Raw genomic sequence first — 26,315 nt, forward strand, 5'->3', positions numbered from 1 at the left:
AAAGTGGTGATCTTTCTAGAGAGATTATTGAAAGAGGGAGAAGTGAGAGGAAGCGGAGAAAGCGCAAAGCGGGAAACAAGATTTCCTTCCCCCCGCAGGAGGACGGTATTTGCCTCATTGGCAGCACTTCTAGGACTTAACGGACATATCACTCACCCGGGATCCCTCTGCAGAATGGGATTCCGTCTGTGCGTGGTGGCCTCCAAGGCCACCCCAGGGGTGTCACTTCCTGGTACACCCTTGCCTCTTCCTCTTGGTCTGTGTGACCACTAGATACAGCAGAAGTGATGATCGGTCACTGCCGAGACTGGGTTGTAAAGGCACTGCAGCTTTCTCTTTCGGCCACCTCTGTCTGAGCAGCCTTGCGGAGAGGCTCACGTGGTGCCCACAGCCACCGGCAGAAGCTGGAAATGGCCCCTCCAGTCTCAGGCACACCTTCCGAGGACTGGTGCCCAGCTTATGTCTGGGCTGCACTCTCAGGAGATTCTGTGCCCAAAACATCCAGCTCAGCTGCTTTTGGATCCCTGCCCCGTAGAAACTGTGAGATAATAAAAGTTTATTGTGTTTAGCCACTAAGTTGCATATTAAAACAAGAGGTACAGAGAGAAAGGAATAGAAACATGGCACCCTATTGTAAAGTGGCTTAGATAAGTTCGCAAAAACTAATATCAAAAGCGACTGGTAGATTTAATAAAAAAGGTATTCTGAGTTTTTGGAAAGATTCAGGAGACAGGTTTTCTATAGTTCCTCAACTGTAAAATGGAACAGTTGTAGAAATTATACAGGAAAAAAACCCAGTTATCTGTGAAACTAAAATCTAAGGAGTGGGTACTTCATTGGTTCTCAAAGTGCAGTCTCAGACACGTAGCATCAACACAAACCTGGAATCATCAGAAATGCAAATTCTCAGCTCCCACTCCACAAAAGAAATCTAGATAAAGCATCCATTTCTTATATTGGATTGCCACCCTGTGGAATCATCAGAAATGCAAATTCTCAGCTCCCACTCCACAAAAGAAATCTAGATAAAGCATCCATTTCTTATATTGGATTGCCACCCTGTGGAATCATCAGAAATGCAAATTCTCAGCTCCCACTCCACAAAAGAAATCTAGATAAAGCATCCATTTCTTATATTGGATTGCCACCCTGTGGAATTTTCATGTAACTACAGCTTAACTTTTTCTATTTCTTGTGTTAGAGTGCCATCGTGTGGAATTATTATGTAACTGCAGAATTCATTATTTATTTTCTTTCTTATGTGGAGTGTCATTGTGTGGAATTATAATGTCATTGCAGAGTTTTTGTTTCCTATTAACCAGGTAGAATTTTCATGTAATTCCACACAGATAAGTTTTTCTTAATAGTCTGCTTAGACTGCCACCCGATGGAATTTTCCTGCAATTGCAGATCAGAGAATTTTTTCCTATCTCTCAGGTTAGAGTGCCACCTGGTGAAATTTTCATGTAATTACAAATCAGGTATGTTTTCCCGTTACAGCGATTCCTTTATGTTTGCATATAAAAACACATAACACACAGTTGACTGGAACAAGGAGAGGGGTTAGGGGTGCCAACCCCCATGCAGTCGAAAATCTGAGTATAATATTTGATGCTCCCAAAACAGTTACTAGTATCTTCCTATTAACCGAAAGCCTTACCGATAATGGCTTGCTGCAAAACAAATGTCGAATGCAATTTTCACACTTCGCCTTTTTCCTAGAAGCAAAAATCTTCTTTGGATTTCTTTTGGTTAGTAAAAACAGGTACTAATGTAAGTCTTTTGTAAAAGCAATGAAGTGTAACACAAACTTTTGGAAAGTTGGGTATACACTTTTGGAAAAACAAGTCTGATTTGGAATTACGTGAACATTCCAGGCAGCAGCGCTCAAACTGAGTAATAGGCAAAACAAAACAAAACAAAACAAAACAAAACAAAACAAAACAAAACCCCAAAACAACAACAAAAAGTCTTCTCTGCAATTACTTGACAAGTCCACTAGGTGGCACTATAACACCAGAAAAATAAATAAATAATCTGTTCTGCAATTACAAGAAAGATCCACATGATGGCACTCTAACACAAGAAATAGAAAAAGCCACATCTGTAGTTACATATTAATTCCACACGATGGCACTCTAACACAAGAAATAGAACAATTGGCGCTGTAGTTACGTGAATATTCCACTAGATGGCAACCTAACATAAGAAATAAAAAATGAGCTGGGGGAAGGGAATTTTTTGGCATTTATCCTAAAAAGATATTATTATGAAATATGTAGTGATAAATTTATAGGATTTATTTACGTAGTAAATTAAAGTGTAAATTAAAATTTAGCACATATATATTTTCAGTGTTTTAGACATATCTTAATTATAGTGCTTATTTTTTCATTTTAAGGACTTATTTGTACCCACCATTATCAGGTCTTCTAGGGCAGAGACCAAATATTTAACTTTTCTACCTCCCCAGCCTTTACTACAGTAGCTGATGCATAATAGAAATTCAATAAATATTTATCAAATAAGTGAAAGAAAGAATGAATAAATTGGTGAGGCCAGCGAAGGTGGAATAAATGGAGGGAAGACAACATGAATAGAATAAAAATCTAGAGCCTTTGAGCTCCAACCCCAGGGCTTCTGTATCCTGCAGTTGGCGGGTCAGGGTGAAATGTAGAGGAAAATGTGACTGAGACTGAAATAACGTTGAGTTTCATTTAAATGCCTTCCAAAGTTGAAAATATGTTTTAAAAGTTAGTGAATTTAAAGATAAGAAAAATTAGCAAAGTCTATTAAAAAAGATGACGTTTAGTGAGAAAATTACATTTGACTGAGTTTTCAAAAGGCATCAAAACTATTTGTCATTTAATTGTTCTGGAAATTGATTTTTGAATTAAATGATGAGGTTACTCTCCCAGAGGAGCCTGGGGAAAATGCTGGTATGAGTGCCCTGAGGATTTATCCCCCAAGGGAGCTTCCTACTCTGCCAAAGGCTGAACTGGACCAGCAGCCATGGGAGGAGGAAGTAAGAGCCTTCCAATTTGCACACCGGACAGGAGGCCACTTGCCTTCCTGCCCTTGTGCATGCTCTTTCGGGTTTTAATTGATGCCTCTTCCTCTCTGAGCTCCACTCACTCCATCGAAACCTGATCAGTCAGCAGTCACCCGCTGTAGAGCCTCAGTACTTCCAGTTCCACGGCCCTAAAGCTGTTTCTAAAACAGAATGAATCTTCTGTCCCATCTGACTCCTGACTGCCCTGAAGCTCATGGTCACACTACTCCTTAGGGCCCAGTCTCCATCGCTGACTTCCGTTTTTCTTTTTGGAAGGGAATTTGCATTTTGTCCTGAACTAAAAACCTAAACCAAAAGAAATCTCAAATGATGGAGTTTCAGGCACCAGCCACCGAATAGGGTTTTTTCAGAAAGAATCTGAGGCTCTCCCCACAAGTTGGCCACGCTTTGGCATGTGTGCTGTGGTGCTTGCACAGCTGGGAGCTCCTGGCGCCACTTGGCTTTGACTCCCGAGGAAGTTACAAAATGCCCTACTTCCTGGCTGTTAGCCTATTTAAAAATAAAAATGGGTTTACAAGGCCCTGGCCTTCATGCTGTCTGTCATTAGTCACTCCTTCATTCCCTGGAGCTTCAGCTTCAGGCAGCCCAAGTGCTTTGCCAAGCCCCAAGCGCTCCACACTCTCGCCTCTCCTCTCCCACAGCTGGCTCATCTCACCAGTACTGTGAGGCCCATGCAGGCTTCCAACCCTTTCCCCAAATCTTCTTCCAAATGCAACTGCTTCGTCTCCACCCCTCCAACCTAGTTGGGCCACCACCCCGCGTCTCTCATCTGAGCTACTGCGACGGTCAAATGGCAAACCTCCCTGTGCCACTCTCGTCCTGCTGCAGTCTACTTTCCACACAGTGTCAAAGGATCTTCCTAAAGCATAAACCAGATCTTGCTCTCCCCTTCTTGGGGGAATTAAATTGCAACCGAAATTTCCTGCTAAGACCTTTCAAGGAACCCCCTGACCTGGCCCCCAACATCCTCCCTCTTCGCTTGCCTTCCTTCTCTTTGCTGTAGTCCAGCCACTTCTCCTTCCGTCCCTCAAATACTCTGACTCGCTCTTGACTCAGGGCTTATCCAGTCAAGCTTTCAGCAGTCTATGCCCAGGTCCTTGCATAGATGCCACAGTCTCTGCACTCGGTGCTCAGAGAGGCTGTGCCAGCTAAAGGCACTTCGTGCTACTGGGCGAATCTCCTCCACGTGATCTAATTATCTTCTCTGTGAAATGATCTCGTTCAGGTGGACGTGCCCGTGTTTATCGTCTGCCCCTCCAGGGTAGGCGTCTTGTGCATCGTGTTCTCCTCTGTTATCTGCAGGGCCTAGAACAGTGCTGGGCACACAGCAGGTGCTCAGTAAGCACTTGGTGATGGAATCTTCTCCGTTCAGGCTAATATAACTATCACAAACCCCTTAGGGAACTTCCTTGCATGTTACATTCGTGTACGTACATGGGAGCACAGTTAAATCACTGTAAATTATGGTACTTGGGAAGTCTTTGATACTAAACATTTTGCAGGGTTTGGTTTATCTCATGTTCTTTGTCCAGTGTGAGGACAGATGGGAAATGAATGATTTGAGGAAGTGGCCTCATTTTCTGGAATGAATATGACTTAGGTTAAATGTTGACATAGTATTGGTTTCTTCAAAATAAAATAAAATCATGCAAATCTGAAAGATGTTGAATAATCTTATTTCTCTTTAACTGCTACCATTTTAGGTTCTCTTAGACCAGTGGTTCTCACTTGGGAGTGATTTTGCTCCCAGGGGACACTTGGCAATGTCTGGAGACATTTTTTGTTGTTATGACTTGGAGGGTGTTGCTGGCATCTAGTGGGTAGAGGCCAGGGATGCTGTGAAACATCCTGCAATGCACAGGACAGTCCCACCACTAAGAATGATCCATTCCAAAATGTCAATAGCGCTAAGACTGAGAAATGCTATCTTTATCTTAGACTATGTAAACTAATAACACATTGCCTTAAAAGTAAGAAAATACATGTTATTCATAGAAACTTTGGAAGTACAGATAAATCCAGAGATGAGAAACTATAAGCAACTATTAATCTTTTGGTATTTTAGCTTTCTAGCATTTTTTCTATGCACATATATATTATTATTGACAAAAATGATATGTTCTGGAGATATCGTTTTCTAACTCTTTTTTATTTAATTGTGTCTCGTGAACTATGTCCATGTCATTAAATATTATTCTGCAACATGGTTTTTAATGACTATGTAGTGTTTTGTTGTATGGATGTAACATTATTAATTGAATTATTTCTTAGCCACAGAACATTTACATTTTCTAATTTTATCCATTATTCTCATTGCTTTGATGAGAGATGAACATTTTGGTATCTAAGTTTTGTACACAACTGTGATTATTTTAGTAAGATATAGTCTTAGAAGTTGAACTGCTGGATCAAAAGTTATATTTCAAGGCTTTAATATCTACTTTTAAAAACTACTAACTGGATGGTGAGCTCATTGTGGGTGGAGACATATTTTACACTCCTCGGTATCCCTCACTGTGACTAGCTATCTTAGGTGGGGCTCCCTCAGAAGTGGATCTGAGAATAAGATTCAAGTGCAAATCATTTATTTGGGGAAAGCATCAGTCAAGGAGTGAGGAAATGAGACAGGGAAGGAAGAGAAGCCAGTGCAAGGTGTGTTAAAGAGCCGGCCACCTCTGAGGGCGACCGGGGTTCCACGGCCCCGAGAAGCTCCAGGAGGAGGCGTGCAGAACAGTCGGGGTTGTCCCACCCGAGGGGGAGGAGCCCGGGGGTATTAACTCTCCCACTCTCATTCATCAAGGCCCAGGGCTCCTCCTGGGGCGCCCCCAGTCACTCTGGCCTTCCTTGCATGCAGGCTGGGTGTGCTGCCACGGCCAGAAAAAGCCCCTGGCTGGAGAGTGACTGGTGCTTGCAGGACGAAGCCAGCAGCAGGCATGGGGATGGTGAACGCCAAGTGTATTACTTGTTGCTGCACTGACAGCATCGGCTACGCTAGCCCCATAGCGAAAACACAGTAGGTGCCTACTTAGTATTTTTCAAATAAACTAATGACACTTGGCACCTTTTCTTCTGATAGCATGGAAGAGTCATATCTTTTTAGCGTAGGAGGTGAGCTCAGGCACGATCCCAGCAAGCTTCCACTGCACAAATGAGAAAACAGGTCCAGAGAAAGCAAGGCTTCCTCTCCACCCAGCGATGAAGGACTCCCTGGGTCTGAGTGCTGGATCATGGAGCTGAGCCTTGCAATAATTAACAAGTAACAAAGCATTCAGCTCTGGATGTTGGGGGGCATTGTCTGTTCCTCAAACACCTCAAACACTCTTCTGTCTCAGCCTCGAACTTGCACAGAATGGTCCAGAGAATAGAGATTCAAGTGCAAGTCATTTATTTGGGAAAAGAGCTTTTAAGCTTTTTCCACTGTTCTGATTTCCGTCGCCATAGATTAGAGCGTTTTCCTTCTGCATAGGATGGTCTCCTCTAAATCTCTGCATGGATAGCTCCTCATCATCATTCATTTTTTGGCTCCAGTGTCACTTCCAATGTCACTTCCATGCTGGCCTATGGTGAACTAAACTGATAAGTTTAAGGAGATGTCATCAAATGGTCAAAGCACACGAAAGGCACAGACACCCAGAAACTGGACATCGAACACAGAAAAAGTGTTGTAAAATGTGCAGGAAATGGACAGGTGGTTTGGCCAGAAGGAAATGAAGAAGCGGGAGTCCCAGCAGATGCCCAATTGGCAAAGGCAGGGCGGGAACCTTCTGATTTGTTTGCTTTCCTTCTGGTGCTGAGTATTTTATTCCCACTCCCTAAAGTCCACACTCCACTTTGCTCCCCCTTCTCCCTTCTGTGGCCAGGAGGCTGACCAGCAGGAGTTGCATTCATAGGCTCCCTCACTCTTGGGCTTCCTATTGGGTCCAATCAGTGGGCGACACTAGCAAGAGACGGGAGCCAAGGAGCCAGTGCTAGCGCTCCCCGTAGATCTCTATAGTACTTGCCCAATCCTTTATGAATACGTGCTTTATTAAACATGTCTCAACTTACCCAGTCTACATGCTCGGTTTGTTTCCTGCCAGTAACGTGACTGAAAAATAATTTGGTATATTTAAGACTCAGATGTTCAACTTAGCACCTGTTTATTTCAGAAGCTTTTACACAATCATTTGAAATGATGTTATGCAAAGACTCTTGTCTGGTTGTCTTTTTCCTTTCTTGAAGATCATGTTCTCGCTACTCTTTTCCATCTTTGCTTCATCTCTCTCTCTCTCTTTTTTTGAGAGTTAATTTAAATATAGTAAAGTGCACCAATCTTAGAAGTACAGCTCGATGAATTCGTACATTTCTATATTCCTGTGGAACTACTCCTGAAATCAAAATCTAGAACATTTCCAACATTACTGAAGTCTCACTCATACCTCTTTCCAGTCAATACCACCTTCCCAGAAGTAACCACTGTTCTGATTTCTGTCACCATACATTAGTTTTGTCTGTTCTTGAACATTATATCAATAAAATCATATCGTATGTGCTTTCTCTTATCTGGTTTCTTTAATTTGGTTCAATATATATGAGATTCATCCATGTTGTTAAATGTTCTCTGCTTGTAAGTTTGATTTGATCTTGATAAAGATTAAAATCATTTCAGGTTTATATTAACTTGGTTAGTTATCTATAAAATGGGATATATGACAGCCACATGTTAGGGTTTGGGGAGATTTAAATTTATAGGTAGCTGTAGCCATCTGAGTTTTGTGATTTGATAATAATATAAATACAATTAGAAATGCTACAGGAGCAGAATCAAAGCCTACAGTGCTTCTCTGAAACTAAATGTTTTCTTGGGAAAGCGTATCCATTAAGTTACTGGGCATGTCTTTTGCTGATCACATTGTCCCTTTTACTGAAATAAAAGGTTCTTTGGTTCATTTTCCCACCCAGAGTGCCGTGAAGCCAAATAGAGACTATCACTAACAGTCAGCTCATGAGGAAGACATTATTTTCCATAGATCTCTATGATCTGTGTGGTTTGGATCTACTGAAAGGATAGGCTCCCCAAAGCCCCATTCATGCATCCGAACCTGCCCCACCAAGTCCTGAGAAAGCCAAACTTGATTTGAGTGATGCCCTTGGTTTCTGTCATTTGGACCTCGTCTCCAGCTGGAGGCGGAAGGATGCTCAGCTGCCAAAGAGCACTCCGCCTGGCCATACATCTGAGACATCAAGGAGCTTAAGCAGCTCCAGAAGGAATCTGCGATTAATTATGTTTCACAAATTGCCTTTAGTGTGGGACCAGCTCTTTTCAGGCCCTGGTTGAGGCACAGTGTGTGACTTTGGCAGGCTTACCTAAGTTATGCATCCGTGGGGGCAGTGGAGAACACCAGTGTCGTTTGGAAGAACCCCACTCTTTGCAGGAGAGGAGAGCATCACCAGCCAGGATATTTAGCAGTAGAGTCACACCCTCCTGGACACAATCAGCTCTATCTTTTAGTCATCTGCATTATGGAAAGCTTGGCTGCCTATTGAAAAGGATAGAATTAATGATTTTCTTGTGCTCTGTGAGCTAGGATTTCTTACATTTCTGTTACACCACAGAGTACCATCTTCCTTTAATAAATCACAGACCCTATTCCGTAGGCTGAGAGCTAGAAATGAGAATTGGTAGAGGGAGGCTAGGTGGCCTTATGGATAGGTGGGTAGCCACCTAAAAGCATGGTAAAAGGGCTAAGAGTTTAGATGCTGAAGTCAGGCTTCCTGGCTTCAACTGGCTCCCCCGATTACTTGCTGTGTGACTTTAGGCAAGTAGCTATGAACTCCTTTAAGCTTTAGTTTCCTCATTCGTAAAATGGAGATTATTTTACCTAAGTCATAGAGTTGTGAGGACAAATGAGATAATACAGCGTGCTTAGCATATCATACATTTCAAAGTATGTTACTTAGTGTAATGGAAATGACTCTCAGTCCAAAAATCCAAATATAAAAACATTGTTTTATTACTTTAACTTAAATTTAATTTTAAATACCCATGGTGGAGAAAAATTTGAACTCAATTATTGAGTCTTCCCCATGTCAGAACTGGACAGTTGTTTTATGGTCATTGACAATTTTCTCATACTGGACAGGATCTTAGCTCCCTCTCGAGCCCAGCAATTCCGGTGCTTCCAAGATATTCTTGGGTCACAGGACTCTGGCAAAGCTGAAGCCATTGTCCTTGGGACCCAGTGTCCCTAAATGTACCACACAACTATGCCCTCTAAAGTCTTGCCACCTTCCTGAGGCATCGATAAAGCAGCAGGGATCATGAGGCTGCAGACTCATGCTTCATAAAAGAACATTCTGAGGTATTCTATGAAAACTATGACTGTTCCCAGCAGAGCAAGGCCTTCTATTAAGTTCATTAGACTATGCTAACTAAATAAAAAAGGATGTTTTGTCTGTGTGGTGATAGAGTGAAATGACTCATATATCTGTTAGGAATTACGATTCTGTCATTTTCTTCTGCGGTCCCCAAGATGACTATGGTTTTATAGGTTGTGCACAACAGAAGGCACGATTTGATTTTATCTGAAAGTAATACTTTTTCTTGGATTTTTTAGATTTTTTTATTTAGAAAAATTTAAATGAAGAAATGACTAAGTGACTTACCTGAGGTCACGCCGTTGGTGAATGTCATCATCTAGATTTACACCCAGGTCTCCTGACTTCTGGTCCAGAGTTATTGGTTTCCTTACTGCCCAGTTCTGAGTTTTTGAGGTCCTCGCTATTCAAAGCATGGTTCGGCAGCATAGGCCTCTCCTGGGAGCTTGTTAGAAATGCAGACTCTCAGGCTCCACCTCAGATCTGTTGAATCAGAGCCATGTACCTGTTGAAGTTTCAGAAGCAGTTTAAAGTTCAGCACTGTTTTTAGAGTAAATTCTGTGTCTCCCTTCTAGCCACAGAAGCTGGGGCTATCAGTGGACAGGATTAGATGATGGAAGAGAAACCTACTCAAGAACTAGACAGTGCTCAATGTTTCAAAATAACCCCTAACTATTTCAAGTTCTATGAGAAGTGAGACAGTGCAGATACTGACAAATGCTGAAGTCAGCTTGCAAAGTCCTCTTAAGAGCAAAGCAGGTCTTCTCACCTCAGGACCTTTGCACTTGACATTCCTTCTGCCAGGAACACTCTCCAGATATTCTCATGGCTCGCTCCTGCACTTAATTCTGTTATTAGCTCAAATATCACCTCCTCAGAGAGGCCTTCCTATTATGACCATCCTATTAAGACAACCACCTCCCAGCCACTTCCTACCCTTTCACCCTGCTGTGTCTTCATCATAACACTTGTCACCCCTTGGAATGACACTGCCTATTTATTTGTTTTCTTGTCTGTCTCCTCCACCAGAATTCGATTGGGACCTCTCCTGCCACGTTTACATTATATTCCTAGCATCTAACGCAGGGACTGGCATCTAGTAGGTGCTCAGTCAATATTTGTTGAAATAATAAATCGCCGACTCCACTAAAATCACTACATGTAAAACTGGGTTCGTATATAGCTTTGCTTGCATTCCCCACCCCCATCCCACCAAAAATTAGAAATTTACAGCAGATTCTGAAGAGTACAAGGATTAGGAGATTTTTTTGTCAATTTCTAGCGTAGTAGGGAATTCAGGTCTTTTGGGGTATAATTTTAGCAGCATAATTTTCTCAAAAATAAGAGCTACATCATTATATATGTGTGTGTATCAAACATACACATAATTGTGAATGTAATAGTTAAAATTAAACAGTAAGAATATAAACAATTTCAATATTCAAGAATTATCTTTGTACTTCAATTGTAAAAGTGAATATTTGTTAGTTTGACTTCTTTTAAAATTGAAGGCATCGAAGTTGGTTAAACTTGACTTCTTGCTTTACATGTAACAGTCGTAAAATTAAAATATGCTTATAAAATAAATGTTTTACTTATTAATGAACACTAATAACTTATCTAGGTGTTACCATCACAGGACAAGTACCTTTGTATATGTGAGTGTAAACTGAAGAGTCATTCACATACCCTTCCTATTGCTGCTCTCTATTACGTTCCAATGATACAAACAGTAGTTCCCCATATCCATTTTCTTTGTGAGATTTACTTACTTTGCTATGTGAGGACATTGCTGTAATTAAATTAGCTTATAAATCATGCCTTATAAAATTCACTTGACAAGAAACCACATCGTCACTGATATTTCTGAAGAGTGGAGGTGCTTTGGGACACACTTTTCAATTTATGTGGTCTAGGAAATGGAATTCTCCTGATCTCCAGGGTTTCACATTTTTGTAGTGCTACTAATACAAGCTTTTCCAGAAGACAGGGCGACTGTGTGCATGTCATAAAAAAGCCAAAAACTAACCCCTCAGAAGCATATGCAAAGTTTTTGACATGCTAATGATGCCTGCACTTTTCTAAGAAGCAGATGGGATGGGAAAGCAGTTAGTCCTGGCTTTGATTTCCACCCAGCCCTAACTCTGAGTGTTGTCCAGCCTACTTTGCACTCAGAAAGGCTCACTTCCCAAAGCCTGTCCTGGAAGCACCCTAAGAATATTCTCGACCTCCAGTGTGAAGTGAAATGTTCACTTTATGCAAGATTATTACAGGGAGTTTAAATGGCTGTGAACACTAAAGTGAGAAGAAAATAGATTGGCAAATGATTTCCCTGTAGACTCATGTAGAAATCAGAAGAACATCAGATTAGTGGAAAGGCAGGGGATGGAATGGTGATTGTAGAAGTTGGGTCTGTTTCTGATTGGTTCAGCAACGGACCCCTTCAGAGGGAATTAGAGAGCTTTGAAAAAGTCCATCAGGTTTTAGGGCAGATGGTCTTAACCTCCGAGGACATGGCAAAATTACCAGGGGAGAGTCTGCAAAGGACATCCTTCCCCACTCTGAGGGCTTCTGATGTTCCTTGGGGTTACTGTGTGGGCTGGATATCTTCCCTTTGTTCCCCAGATCCATTCTCCATCCTCCTCTAGTCTGCTTTATGCCCCATGTGGACTGTGTCACTAAATGGACCAGGCTCTCTTGTCCTTCCTCTTCTGGTTGGCTTTAGCCAATAGGTGGTAGTGGCAGGAAGTTGGAGGGCAGGGGGACAGTGAGGTTGGGAGATTTATTGTCCAGGTCCCCTCCCTGCCAGGTCAACCTAGCTTGCCAGACAGCTCCCACAGGATGGCTGCTCCCACTGCTGCCCTCTGGGGGTTTGGTCGCCACTCTCTTCTTTGCCCTTCCAGCCTTAGGAGTGGTACCAGCTCCCTGCTGTTATTTGCCTTGAGTTACTGTAGTCTCCTTTGGGACTTCTCTAAACCCTGACCACACTTCTGCAAATAGTCCCTTCGTTAAACTATTCTCAATTTCTCCTAATTGACTATGCCTTTTGTTTCCAGCCAGGACCTAGTTGGTGGGTGCTAAGTGGGGAGTGGGTGGGATGGTTGGAGGGCCTGTGCAGGGCAAAAAGCTCTCTAGGAGATTTTAACTCACATTCACTTCCCAGCCCTTCTTTTTCAACTCCCATCAGAATAGCAATGAAGCCCAATCAGGAAGCAGGGGGTAGAGAGAAAGCGGGGAATGGGGCAGAGGAGTGGTCATTGGAGCAGAGAATGGTGGGATGCCATCATCTTCCTTTCACTCAGGGTCTGATTAGTCTGGAAGCAAGTACTGGACTGCAAAATCCAAATTTGCCAATTTGTAAAATCAACTTGGATATGGCCACTCATTAAACTACTGAACATTCTACTTTAAAAGAAAAAACAGTACACAGGAAACATTACTCTTCTTTTCCCCTTGCTGACTATTTCAACTAATGGGCCTGTGGATTAGTCACTTTGTTAATGAGTAGTTTTACCCTGGCCCTCAGTGAACTAGGCCAGAGAAGGGTCCTGCAAACTCTTGGAAAACCTCATGAAAAGTCCTGTTCTGTTGACCCATTAGCAGAGAGGTGAGATGTGTCAGGGACCAATGTTTATATATTGTAGCTCCATTTGGAAATTTGTTTTTCTAAAAATATCAATTGAGAAAAGTAAGAATTTTATAATAATAGAATCAAAATAGAACATTCCAAGACCCGTGTTCTTATTTTTCATTGGCCTCTAAGATTTTCATAGTCCAGAAAAGCGAGCAAAGGAAAAAAGTATTTCACCAGGTCCTCTACATCAGTGGTTATCAACCAGGGTCCGTTGTGCACTCCCGGGAACACTTGGTAACATCTGAAGACATTTTTGGTTATCATCACTGGAGTGAGGATTCTACTGGCATCTAGTGGGGGAGAGACCAGGGGGAGTGAGGATTCTGCTGGCATCTAGAGGGGGAGAGACCATAAGACAGTCCCCACAACAAAGAATGATCTAGCTCGAAATGTCAGTAGTGGTGAGGTTGAGAAACTCTTCTCTGCATTAAAATTAAAATTAAGCAAGGAAATTGATGTTAAATAATCTTCATAACTTTGCAATTTAAAAACCACACTCTAATATGCTTACCGTTATCATCATAAATCACTCATTACACAGTATTGCCTTAGAGTCTGCAGTGTTTTGAAAATGGTAAGTGTACTGTATTTTTTTCCTCTGTGTGTAATTGCTATTTTTCAAAATGGAAACCAGGCTAGTTGGTCCGATGGAATAAAATCATTTTGGAGCACATGGAGTCTTTTTTAAAAATTGTCTAATCGAAAACATTTTCCCTTCAGATTATGGTTCTAACTAAAGAGATACTCAGCTCAAAAAGAAGTGGTATGAGGTTCAGAGTGCTGACCAAGGTCAGGGTAGTGGAATTAGCATCTTAACCATTAGCAACTGCAAAGAAGATATGAGACTCTATGGCTCTTTGGGAAGAATTTTACCTGACACAAAGGTATCAAACGATTTGTGTCTTTTCCACCCAAAATAGTTCTGGCTTGAACATGAGGTCCTCAAGGTGTCTTCAAGTAAGGAGGAAAAATGTGTTCTGGGAACTGACTACTGTTACCAGCCCCTCCACACACACCAAAAAAACAAAACAAAACAAAACAACAACAACAACAACAACTTTGCTGAGGTTTGCTGGTGAAAGAAGAGACCAAGAATGTCTTACTTATAATGTTTGTCACTAAGGGACATGGTGTGCTTTTAAAAATAAAACAAAAAACAAAAAACCCAAAACCAAAAAAACCTTTTTGTTAAACCTTACTCTGTGCTGGAGAAGCAGGTTCAGGAGGAATCAAAAACCTATTAAAGAAGCTAAAAGCCTTTTATGGCAAAGAAAAATCAGCCTGGTATTAAAATTAATGAAGAGGCTGGAAGAGCATAGATGAAAATGCTGGAAGGATGGAGATAGAGAAACTATTTTGAGGTCAGTCTTCAAGAAGATGGAGAAAACAAATGTGGGCAGGTAGAAGGAAATGCCAAACTCTCATAATGAATTTCTTGGAAAAATTGACTCTCTGCAAATTTGTAGCTCCAAATACCGTTCTCCTGAGTCTATTAGAGAAATCAGCTCAAGGGCCTCATCAGTTCAGGAGTTTGAAGAGCACTTGAGAGTTTGTTGAAACTCCTGCTCTTCTCCAAAGGAATATTCCTAGAAGCAGAAACTGGTCTGCTCAGGCTGACAATACTAAAATGATGAAGAGCTCAGATAGGCCCAAGCTTCAGGAATTTAACACATTTGTTCAAATAATGGGTAAATAGTAGATGAAACTCACTGCCACAGTTGTGCAAGTTGGCTTTGTGGACCATCCAAACCAGGTGAGGGTATGGGGGAGTGTGTGACTGTCAAGGCTGACCACCTCCTATGAGGCCTGCTGGAAGTGGGCTCTCCCAGTGATACTTTTCCACTTCCAAGCCAATGAGGTACCATAAGAATATGATGGATAGTTGCGGTCAACATCCAGCAAAGTCAATAATAACACTGGATAGTAAGTAACTAAAAATGCTAATGATCTTTGTTATGGAATATACTTTTTGAAGATAAACCAATCAATGCTTTATCTTTATCAATGAGATCATAACAAAAGGTGGGGATTAAAATAGCAGAAAGTATTGAAGTAGTACTTGAAAGCAACAGAGTAAATCAAGAAGAAACAAGAATTGAATATGGTAGGAAAAATTCCAGCAAGGATTAGTAAGAAAGTAAAGATGGTCATGCCCCAACAGGATTAAAGCTAATGGCAGTAATACCTAACACTTACTTGCTCCTTCTTCTGTGCCAGAGACTGCTTGGTGCTTTTAATAATATTATCGTATTCGATCTTTCTCACAGCTCTATGAAGTAGATACCATTACCCCCATTTTGTAGATGAGAATCTGAGATGCAAAGATTAAGTAAATTTCCAAGTCCCTATAACTACAAAGCAGCAGAACTGGGATTTCAAACCATGCCTGTTTGACTCCAAAGTCCAAGCTATTCTACTGGCATAAACTTTCTGGCTCTGTGGTAGAGTGGTATGCCCCAGGGGAACAGCAGAAGTTTCATCACTTGGGTTTTTAGACTGAACAAAATATTAGTATGTGTGTCATAGGAAGTAATCTCTAAAGGCTTAGGGGTGGGTTAAAATAATATCTGAAACTTCCATTTCTGAATGTTAAGGACTCTTAATCCATAGTACTAGCCATATTAGTGTAGCCCATTGCAGTTTTCATCGTATCCTCCTATGCACTTTCACTTCTGGTCCTCCTTAAAACGCTGTGAGGTAGGCAGGCCACATGTTACCATGCCTCTTCTCAAAGATGTGGTGGGCAGTCCCATCAGAAATGAAGCATTGCCAAGTTACTTATCATCAAAAATATGTGGGAGGAGGGGGAAATGTGATTCCAAAAAAGTTGCTTATTTCAACCCTGAGCAGTTCATAGTTTATAATTTATTTCCATAACAGTGTGATTGCTTCCTTTTCAACAAGACTTTGACTCACTTGGAGGAATGTATTCCATTACAAGTCCGCTGGCTTCAGGCTTTATGTAGAACCAGTTGGTTGCCATGACGACTGGAACTAACAAAATACAAACCATGAACTCTTTCAATACCGGTCACTAACTTCCTTCTAACAGTTCCACTTAGAACTGTGGAAGTTGATGGTGTTTCTGAGAGAGTGCATATTCATATCCTCATTCAGTCCAGGGGGTACCTCTTTCTAGTTTGAAAATAATATCAAGATATCTGCTTTGAGCTCAAGGGAAACTTGAACATAAGGCTCTGTGTCTCTGTGGCTAAATAGTGTTTAGAGAGCACTGTCTTAAACCATGTTACTCTATTCTTTAAAAACACGCATTTCTCATATGAAATAAATTTTAGCTCTGGTTGAGGCAAAAAAAAAAAAAAAAGGAAATATGCTGAACTTACCTAATGGCTTGACATAGCACAACCCCTATAGCATTTATTACTTAAGTACTTAAGTCTTATCAGATGTTTATTCACTATATCAAAGGGTTATAAGATGTATCTGAATTTTTAAAAACAAGATAATTAATATACCATAAAACCTCACTTGTTATGGCTAAATGGGAAATTAGAGGGAAGAGTCAGGGAAGTTTAACTTGAAATAGTTTTTCTAAATTGTGGTGAACCCGTTTTCCTTTACTCAGTGTCCATCCCTAAATCATCTGATAACAATCTGACTCTCCTGGGATGACTATCTTCTACTTCACCTTCGGTTGTGTAATTCAGGTTCAGGTGACCCCACCCCAGTTCCAGGGATGGGCACGTGACGCAAGCCTGACCAATCAGAGTATGAGCCATACTGAATATGGGGATTGGTTCAAGGAAAGCTACATGACCAAAAGTCAGGCCAATCTAAGCCAATAAGACTCAATCTCATAATTTTTGTTGGAACTTTTGAGATGGAGGGATGTTCTGGTGGGGTTGCTGAACAGTTAGTTATATGAAATCCTAGAGCTACTGACAGTAATCACGCTATTATGGGGAGACAGTCACCTGAGAGTGGAGTCTACTTAGGGGGAAAACAGAAAAGACATGGAAAGAGCAAGACCAGTTTTTGATGAAATTGTTTTGAGTCCTACATTGAGCCTTGCCTGAGTCTGTCTCTGGACTTTTCAATTATTTGATCAATAAATTCCTTTTCTCCTTAACTTTAGTTTATTGGACTTGTTATTTACAACCAAAAAGTCCTGATTAATAGAGAAAAAGATCTATATTATTTTAAATATATGCAATAATTAAATGTAAGCTAAAAAGTAGAAGAGATCTCCAGGGACTCTGTTTCAGTGATTAGATAATTATGGCATCTAATAAACCTAATTAATTTCCTCATAATCAATTCCTTGGGGGAAGTTTATTTCCTTAAATATTTTAGAGATTCCCCCTTACAATCTTATTTATGATTTTAATTTGTGCTCCTGGGAAATAGTTTGCTTTGAAATAATACATTTTGACTCCCATCTTAACTAAAACACATCAGTGGGGTTTTATTGTAGAAAATGTATATTTCTCATGATGTCTTTCTCAGCCCGATGAATAAATGGACATGCTGATATCCTGATCATGGACAATCCTGAATTTCCAAAAGAAAAACTGAAAACATACTATTTTTTAGTCTTTGGTTTCAAACTATTTACGTTAATAAACCTTTATTCCATAAGTCACTGTGTAGGCCTTTTTTAAAAAAAATCATAAAACATTTGGAGGCCCAGCCAAAAATGAGCTTAATGACATTATGATTATCTTGTATTTCTTTAAACATCTTCAGGAACTTTACAAAATTTCCTATTCATTACTATCCATCTTAGGGGGTTAATATATTTATCTTAGTAGATACTCCGGAGTATTAATAGGGCACTAAGTGTTACATTATGGCAAGAATTCTTAATCTTGGCTGCTAATTAGAATCACCTGGGGAGCTTTTCAAACATACTAATGGCATGGCCCCGCCCTAGAGCAATTGCATTAGATGTTTTTGGAGTAGGGATCTGGCATCAGTGTTTTTTAAAAGTTCCCCAGGTGATTTTAATCTCCAGCCAGAGCAGAGAACAACTGCATTGTTGGAAATATAGACAAGAATCTATGATTTGTTTCAGTAAAGCATCACTGAATAAGGAATCTTTTAAAAACAACCTTAATTTCTCAAAATGAACTTTATATGTGTGTGTGAATACACATACACACCATACATTATATATATTTGAGCAACTTACTTATGCTCTGGGTATATCAAGGCACCTCTCACCAAAACTGACCGTTTGTAGTTTCCTTTCAAAGGAATGTATAAGAGCCTGGCTGTTTGCCATGTATTAGAACATCATTCTTTCTTTCTTTAAGGTGAATCATCTCTAATATTATCCCTCAAATTGTCTATTTGAAATTGCATAGTTCTGCAATCGTTTCTTTGTTAACTTTCTTAAATAGAGTGTTTATTTACTATTTTTCCAACTCAAGTTGGTAGTTTGTACTTAGAAGAAGGCTTATGATTACTGTCTCAGATGATATTATCTTCTCAGTTCTAAATAGTACATAAAACCTAAAAAGACCCAAAGAAACTTTTAAGAAAAGTAAAATCTTGAGATAAGGTAGTAGAATGAAGTCACAGATTCTTTCCCTTAATACGAGGAAAAAGAGATTTTAAAAAATAGCAAAAATTTACCAACAGCAACCATAGAAGAAAAGAGGTATAACCTGGTACCCCCCAAAAGAACAAACTGTGGCCAGAGGAAGAAATGGATAATTCAGGCTCTTATTCTGGCTCAGTGGAAAGCTGGAAGGGGTTCACACTGGCTCCCAAGAGCTGATAGTCCAATTTGGGGGGATTTTTCAAGCCAAGTATTAAACAGAACAATTATTTAAAATTAAATTATATAAACTTACAATAAAATAAATTATATTTAAAACAAAGATAGTAAATACTAAAAAATCATCACTTCCTAATTGTTTTACTTTATTTACCATCATCTATACTGTAGAGGTTATTAGCATCTATTGTTTCTATATGGTGAAAATACTGTATAGTGATGTGCTATGCCATATAATAATGTGTGCTCCCATTCCACATTTAGTAATGTCACGTTGGTAGTCTGAAATTGGGTATGGTGGGAATAGTTATACTATGGAAAGTGGTATACACTATTTATTAGGAATTTTTAGTTTTGAGAAACAGTTGTTAAAGAGGGCACATTTCCCACTGCACCACTACTCTTAACCTCATCCCCCACACAACTGGCCTGACATGGTACTAGGGGAGAAAACAAGTGAGTCGACAAAACCCCAAATTCTTGCTAATAGCTCTCAATTCAGAGAGAAGTTCATTGATGAGGAAAGTAAGAAATCCTAGGAAAAATTAAAGAAAAGACCTGAGTATTTCATCAGACAGAAAACTGTATGAATCCACAGTGTGCCTTTTACTATGGATTCATACAAAATTAAGGGTATAATTTCAAGCGTAAAGATACAACATATTAAGAATAAGATATGTCCCCAAGTTTGAGGTCTGAACTCTCAGTACAGGACACAGAAGAAGCTCTTTAAAGAGAGTTCATGTTCTCCAACAAAAGGGGAACACAACTCCAGTTGAACTCCCTATGACCTTATCATCAGTGCAGGGAAAAGTGTATAAGACACCTCATTTAGACCTCAAACTAGAGTTCTAAGAGGAAGATAAAATGAGTTTTAGGGAAGTTAGAAGAGGGTTAAGAATTAATCATACGTGTCAGAGAAAACGGAAGGTCTAGACAGCTGCCAACATTGAGAATGAGGGAAAAAAAGATGAAATGTTAAAACTCCAGATGTGATTAAAAAGAGAGATGTCAGAGTTAAGGAAACAAATCGAGGACCAGACAATATGATTGGAAGTTGAAGAAATTAATTAGAAAAAGTAAGAAGAATGGACACAAAGTGAAATAGCAAATGATTGACAGAGAAAAAGCTTGAGGTTATACAGCTAGAACAGAAGAAAAGACAAATGTTAAAATTCTAGAATATTAGTAACTAAACAATTGGGTAACACCTCAACTAGGAAATCAGAATTAACTTCACAAATGAGGGTCAGATAGACATCAGATGGATGCAATATGGACGTAATACCCTGAGAAGGACAACACGTACACACTATTCTGGCTGGGAATGTGTAACTGGAAACTAAGAAACATTCTATGAAAAAAAAAAGAAGAAGATCTGTACTTTTTTAAAAAGTCAATGTCACAAGAGACAAATGCTGAGGAATTGATCTGTATTAAAGGGGACTAATGAAGATGACAACTGTTATTGTCTGAATGCTCATGTCCTTCCAAAATTCATATTTTGAAAACTTAAAGCTCAAGGTGATGGTATTAGGAGGTGGGGATTTTAGGAGACAATTAGGCAGAGCTATCATGAATGGGATTAGTGCCCTTATAAAGAGACCTCAGAAAGCCAGCTCATCCTTCCCACCATGTGGAAATACATGCAACAAAAGAAAAAGTAGATAATTTTGATCCCATCAAAATTAGACTTTTATGTTTCAAAGAACAGCATCAAAGCAGTGAAAAGACAACTCACAAATGGGAGAACATTTTTGCAAGTCATAGATCTGATAAGGGATTTGTATCTAGACTATATAAAGAACTTTAAAATTCAATAATAAAAAACAACCCAATTAAAAAATGGGCAAAGGATCTCAATAGACATCTCTCCAAAGAAGATAAGATGAATGGCCAATAAGCACATCATTAGCTATCAAGGAAATGCAAATCAGAACCACAATGAGATACCAATTCACGCCTACCAGGATGGTTATAACAACTAGTCAGATCGAAACAAGTTCTGTGAGGATATGGAGAAATTGGAACCCTCATATACTTCCAGTGAGAATATGAAATGATGTAGCTGCTTCGGAAATCAGTTTGGTAGTTCCACAAAAGGTTACACATAGTGTCACCATATGACCCAGAAATTTCACTTCCTTGTGTATACCAAGAGAAATAAAAATATATGTCCACACAAAAACTTGTACATCAATGTTTATGGCAGCATGTTCATAATATCTAAAAGGCAGAAATAACCCAAATGTCCATCCACTGATGAATAAAGTGTGGTAAATCCATAAAATAAATATTTGACAATAAAATGAAATGAAGTACTGATACATACTATAACTTTGAAACATTATGCTATGTGAAAAGCCAGTCACAAAAGACCACATATAGTATGATTCCATTTATATAAAATATCCCAAATAGGCAAATCTATAGAGACAGAAAGTACATTAATGGCTGCCTAGGGTTGAAAGAAAATGAGGAGTGACTGCTAATAGGTACAGGGTTTCCTTTTGGGGTGATGAAAATGTTCTAAAATTGATTGTGGTGATGGTTACACAACTGTGAATATACTAAAAACCATTGAATTGTACACTTTAAATGGGTGAAATGTATGGTATGTGAATTATATTTAAACAAAACTTATTAAAATGTTTGAACAAAGTGGAAAGAAATAGCATGGAATTTAACTAGCATAGGAAAAAACTTTTGTGTTATTTCGATTTTTAATACATTAGAATTTAGAATCACCTCACCTTAGCACTAATGGACATAAGAAATGGCAATTCTTAGCAAGATTTATGAGCCAGGCACTGGGCTGGGGACTGAGGATAGCGAACAAGACAGGCATGGTCACCACACTCATAGTATTTAGAATGTGCTAGAAAGACACACATTAAATAACTAATTACATAATCGAGTAAATGTCCTAGAAGTAAAATACAAGTAGTAGGAAAAGGTGTAATGGAGGATCTTAATGTAATCTGGAAAGGGAGAGAGAGCTTCTTTGAGGAAGTGATGTTTGAGTTGAGCTTTGAGGATTATTAAGAATAAACTAAGACTGGGTGTGAAGCCATGAGGATTCCAGAAAGAGGAAACTGGGCCTCCTTTGCCAAGGAAAGAGAAGACAGAGGACAGTGAGAAGTGGGAGGCAGCATGGAAGGTGCTGAAGGGGGCGGCAGACCCTGAGAACCTCATAAGCCACTTCAGGAATTTGATTCTTATTTCCAAAGCCATGGGAAGGCTGTTGACAGATTTTAAGGAGAGTTTTCAATTCAAGTCTTCAGTATGCTTTGCTATTAAATTCCCACTGAGTAACCCAAGAAAAGAACAACCAGAATATGCCTATGGAGATAATGTGGCTCCCCCACTTCTTACCAAATGTCCTGATGCATGGTTTTTTAGAGTTTGGTCCTTGAAAAACAGCATATGCAATTCCCACATGGAGAATGTACAGAGGAGCCCTGAGGAAATTAAGCTGGGCCACATGAGCTTTGGTGAGCTCAGCAATACCAGAAACATAATGATCCATAAGGACACACTGGCCTTCTTTAAGCTTTGGATGTATGTTGGAGAATGAGGTCACTCTATATGACTCTAGGGTCTTGTTATTTACAGCTGCAATGCTAAAATTGGCACCATAGGCACTTTATAAAATACGGGTGGAGTAGCCCGTGGCCTCTGTTATGTATTGCCTGGGCTATGAGCTGGTATCCTCAATTGAGTACAGGTGAAAACAGATGGAAAAAAAGTTATCCTACAATTCTCAGGGTGTTTTCATTGACTTAGCATCTGTTGGAAAATTTGTTCTGAGAATAGCATCAAGGAACTGATCTACATAGTGGGCAATGGCCAACTGAGGCCTCTGAGAGATGGTTTCTCCATTGGCCAAGGAGTGTTTTGCCAAAGTTCTCAAGGCTATGGGGTTGCCTTAACAACATTAAGTAAAACAAGACAGTGAAGTTCTTTAAATTTATCATAAGTCACAAGTTACAGTAGCATGTTCATAATTCTGGATCTTTGGAATATGTGTTCTCTGATTGATTTATTTTAACTTTTTTTTTCTTGGCTGGATGTGTTGGGGGAATGTCTTCTATGCTATTAATGGCAACTCAAAACACTTTTTGTTTTTCCTTACTCTCGACCTTCTCTAGTTTTTTCCCTTTTCTTTTACTATGATCTTCTTTGTTTCTTGATCTCTTCCTTTGACTAACCTGCTAGAATTTTGAGCTATTATATACATGGTTCCAGCTAGATAAGGTGAATTTATCATGATCACCAAACAATATGTTTTTTTAAAAAAATAATTAAATTCTACTATGTGCAATGTATGTACTCTGACCTTGATACAACATTTTGACTCTGCTAGTCACCCTATTTTCTTCTTTGGCTTCTCTGACACCCATGTCTCCTGCTTCCCTTTTGTCTTTGTCACAATGATTGACACCTCAGCATTCATTCAAATTCAAATCTGAATATTTAAGCCAATCGCGGTAGATCTATTCTTCTTGACAATTAATATTAAAAACTTCTGCGGCCATTTTCCCTCCATCCTTAGAAGGAAGCCAATGCTAGTCTGAACAAATTACAGAGAAGTGAAGTTGAAGCCTTGATGAATTGTGCCTGGAGCCCATACTAGTTCTCCACTTCCTATAACATGACCTTAGTTTCCTTACTGTTTAAGCTGATGTAAGCAAGGATATCCCGTTGCTTGTATCTAAAAACATACTTGCTGACGTTTCTTCTTAGTCCTCTGAGGACTAAAGCTCATTGGTTTTACTTCTTTTATCTTAAGGTTTTGGGCTTGGTTCTCTTTTCTTACTCTCCAATCTCCATGAGTGACCTCATCCATTTCTCTTGCTTCAACTACAGTTTACAAGTTGATAACTTCCATATCTAAACCTGCCTAGGGGAATTAGGGGGCTCCATGGAGGAGATAGATGAGGGGTGATTCCACACCAAAAGTGGCTTGGACAAAGAAAGAAGAAAAGGGTGTTTCAGGTGAGTAAATAGCAGGTAAGAAGGTTGGAAGGCATGGTACAGTAAAGAAATGAAGAAAATTCTCTATAAAGTATTGATGTGTACATGGGGAAGTAGTAAGAAAAGACTGGAGAGACAAGCATAGAGATAAGGTAAGCATCTTAAATGACAAGCACACCAGGAAAGAAGCTTCAGGAAATCTAACTCAATGATAATGGAAGGCCAATCAGGAGTTTTAGACAAGACTGTGTCCTGATAAGATTTACATTTCAGAATGGAAAATGAATTGCAGGTGATTCAAGACCAGAAGTTGCTGCAGAACCCGGATAAGAAGTGATAGTAGCTGGGGAGCACCAGACTTCACCTAGCTGAACCACCAGAGTGGAATTCCCTGAGACATCTGGCAGCCACATGAGTATATTAGGCACCTGGGAGGAAGAAAGAGAAAGAACAAGACGGGAGATGTGGGCTCTAAAAGGGGATACAGGGCAATGAAGGCAAACCTACTTTATTATCTGTGTCAGCCCTAGATGAGTATAAAGATTGAAGTGGATTCCCATGAAGGATCGGGGGTCTGCTGGTGAATGCTTCCAGAGGCTCCAGGCCAACCCTGGGTCCTCTTCTATCTAAGTGCCTTAGATAGAATGGGTAGATGGGTCCTTCTAGAAACTTCCAAGGTAGGTTTGAGATGATTGAGGACAATCTCAGAACCCTCCCAGGATTCCTACCCAAGTGCAGGGTCTTTGCCTCTAACTGTGAGGTATACTGTACCTCTGGAGGACCCCACAACCAAGTATGTCCTTCAAATCCCAGAACTTCAGCAGCCTGGCTCCATCACTTGAATATGGAGCCAAGCATGACCTTGGTATATTACATCCTGCTCCCAATCCAGATCCAAATCTCAGTCAGGTGTGCAGGCAAAGAATTGAAGCATTTCAGGTCTGAATTGGCCTTTGTGATGGTATAGTAAGGTCCTCTGACCGACCTTTCATGAGAATCAGACTTCAAGCCTAAAGCAGTCCTTCAATCGACTTCCTTTCTGTTTCTTCCCTAGGATTTCCATTGAAATCATTAATGAAGGCATGATCAATGTTCTACTTCCTGTCTGTGTTCATGTTTTCACCTCTTAGGAATATTTACTGGGAATACCAAAAGGGAGGGAACTCAAGAGGAGGAGGTGTGGGCAGTCGATGCTATTTTTAGGAGCCGAATCTGAGTTCTGAAGGCACTTTTGGAGGCCGCTGGAGACACTTGTCTATACAGCTTGCCCCATGCACACAACAGCTAAAGGACGCCATGACTACGGGCAACTGAGGTCCTGTGGGCAGTTGGAAGCCCGAGGACAGGTTGGAGACGTGTGGAAAAAAAAGCTTTGGCCCTGAGTCTGACTCTGGAAGAGCACACTGCTGACCCAGTCTTGCTTTTGTTTTACTTCACTCCTCAAAAATTCTGTGGCTAATTTTGGACATTTGGAAGTAGCTAAATCTAGGGGGGAATGGGAACATTGGCCTCTTAGCCTAACAGCGTTTGTCTCTGCAGCTGCACTGCCCTCATAGCACAGGTGTACAGAGCATGATTAAGTGACCCCAGAAATCTGCCTGCCTGGGGTGTGGTGCTCATTCTTTTACCCTGATGCAATTATCGCAGGGTGTGGGTACTCTCAGCCTCACTCCCCCTTTTTAAATTCCCCACCCCCAAACTCTGGGTTTCAAACTCTGGTTTAACTGTAGAAAATAGAGACGCAAGGAGACAGGTTTCATGCTATTGTTGATTTGCTTTTAAAATGACTAACTTCAGTCCCTTTTAGAAGTTTGCCTAAAAAGCAGGAAGAAAGGCAGGACCAACTTTTGAAAAATCTTTCAGCACCTTCATCGATCCAAATTTTAGTGTGATTTGGCAGGCAATGTAGGGTGACATGTTCCAATGTTTTAACTTGTGCATAATTGCCAGATTAGCTATTGTTTGACTTATACAATTATTAATGAAATGTGGAAAAAAAGGGTGGTAACTGTGAAGCCTGCGGCAATGTCTAGACATGAGGGTGGGGGTTGGGAGGTGGAGTACCAAGGGAGACGACACAGAATTTCCTTGACTTTGGTTTTTCTCGGACTCAGTACTTCTGCCTTGGCATAATAACACATGGGCCAAGATATTGATAGGTGAGAGATAATTTTGGGGTTAAAATGAAAAACCAAGTTTTAGGCGATATGCCAGAGACTTTTCTCACTTCAATATGTTAAAAGGAGAGATGTAATCACCTAGGCTGTATAATAAACACATACATGTGCACGAATACACACTGATATTTGGGTTTTGAAGAGCTACCATCATGTCAACCTAACCAGGAGAGAGATGCTCATTGTAACTTGGTTTTTGGAGGGAGAAGACTTTTGGTTCAAAAGAGCTTGTGAATGTCACTCATGTACTTTTGTAACCTTGTGTCATGGTCACATCAGGGATGTTGTGGCAGCAGGGTTATAGGATAAATATGACCACCAACTCATGAGAATTGGGAGGAGGGACAATATATG

The 26,315-nt window shown here is 40.1% G+C and overlaps 1 long non-coding RNA gene across 1 annotated transcript in view; it reads right to left on the reverse strand.

Moving 5' to 3' along the window:
- The window catches only part of LOC107195645, a 16,333-nt gene extending 6,404 nt beyond the window's left edge, over positions 1 to 9,929 (reverse strand). The window contains exons 1-3 of the long non-coding RNA XR_001516846.2: positions 9,719 to 9,929; positions 8,420 to 8,592; positions 157 to 538 (exon numbers count right to left, since the gene is read on the reverse strand). This is a non-coding gene — a long non-coding RNA (uncharacterized LOC107195645). The remainder of the gene's footprint in view (positions 1 to 156; positions 539 to 8,419; positions 8,593 to 9,718) is intronic.
- Between the last annotated feature and the right edge of the window lie 16,386 nt (positions 9,930 to 26,315).

This window comes from Pteropus alecto, unplaced genomic scaffold (genome assembly GCF_000325575.1).
Source record: "Pteropus alecto unplaced genomic scaffold, ASM32557v1 scaffold23, whole genome shotgun sequence".
Classification (NCBI taxonomy): Eukaryota; Metazoa; Chordata; class Mammalia; order Chiroptera; family Pteropodidae; genus Pteropus; species Pteropus alecto.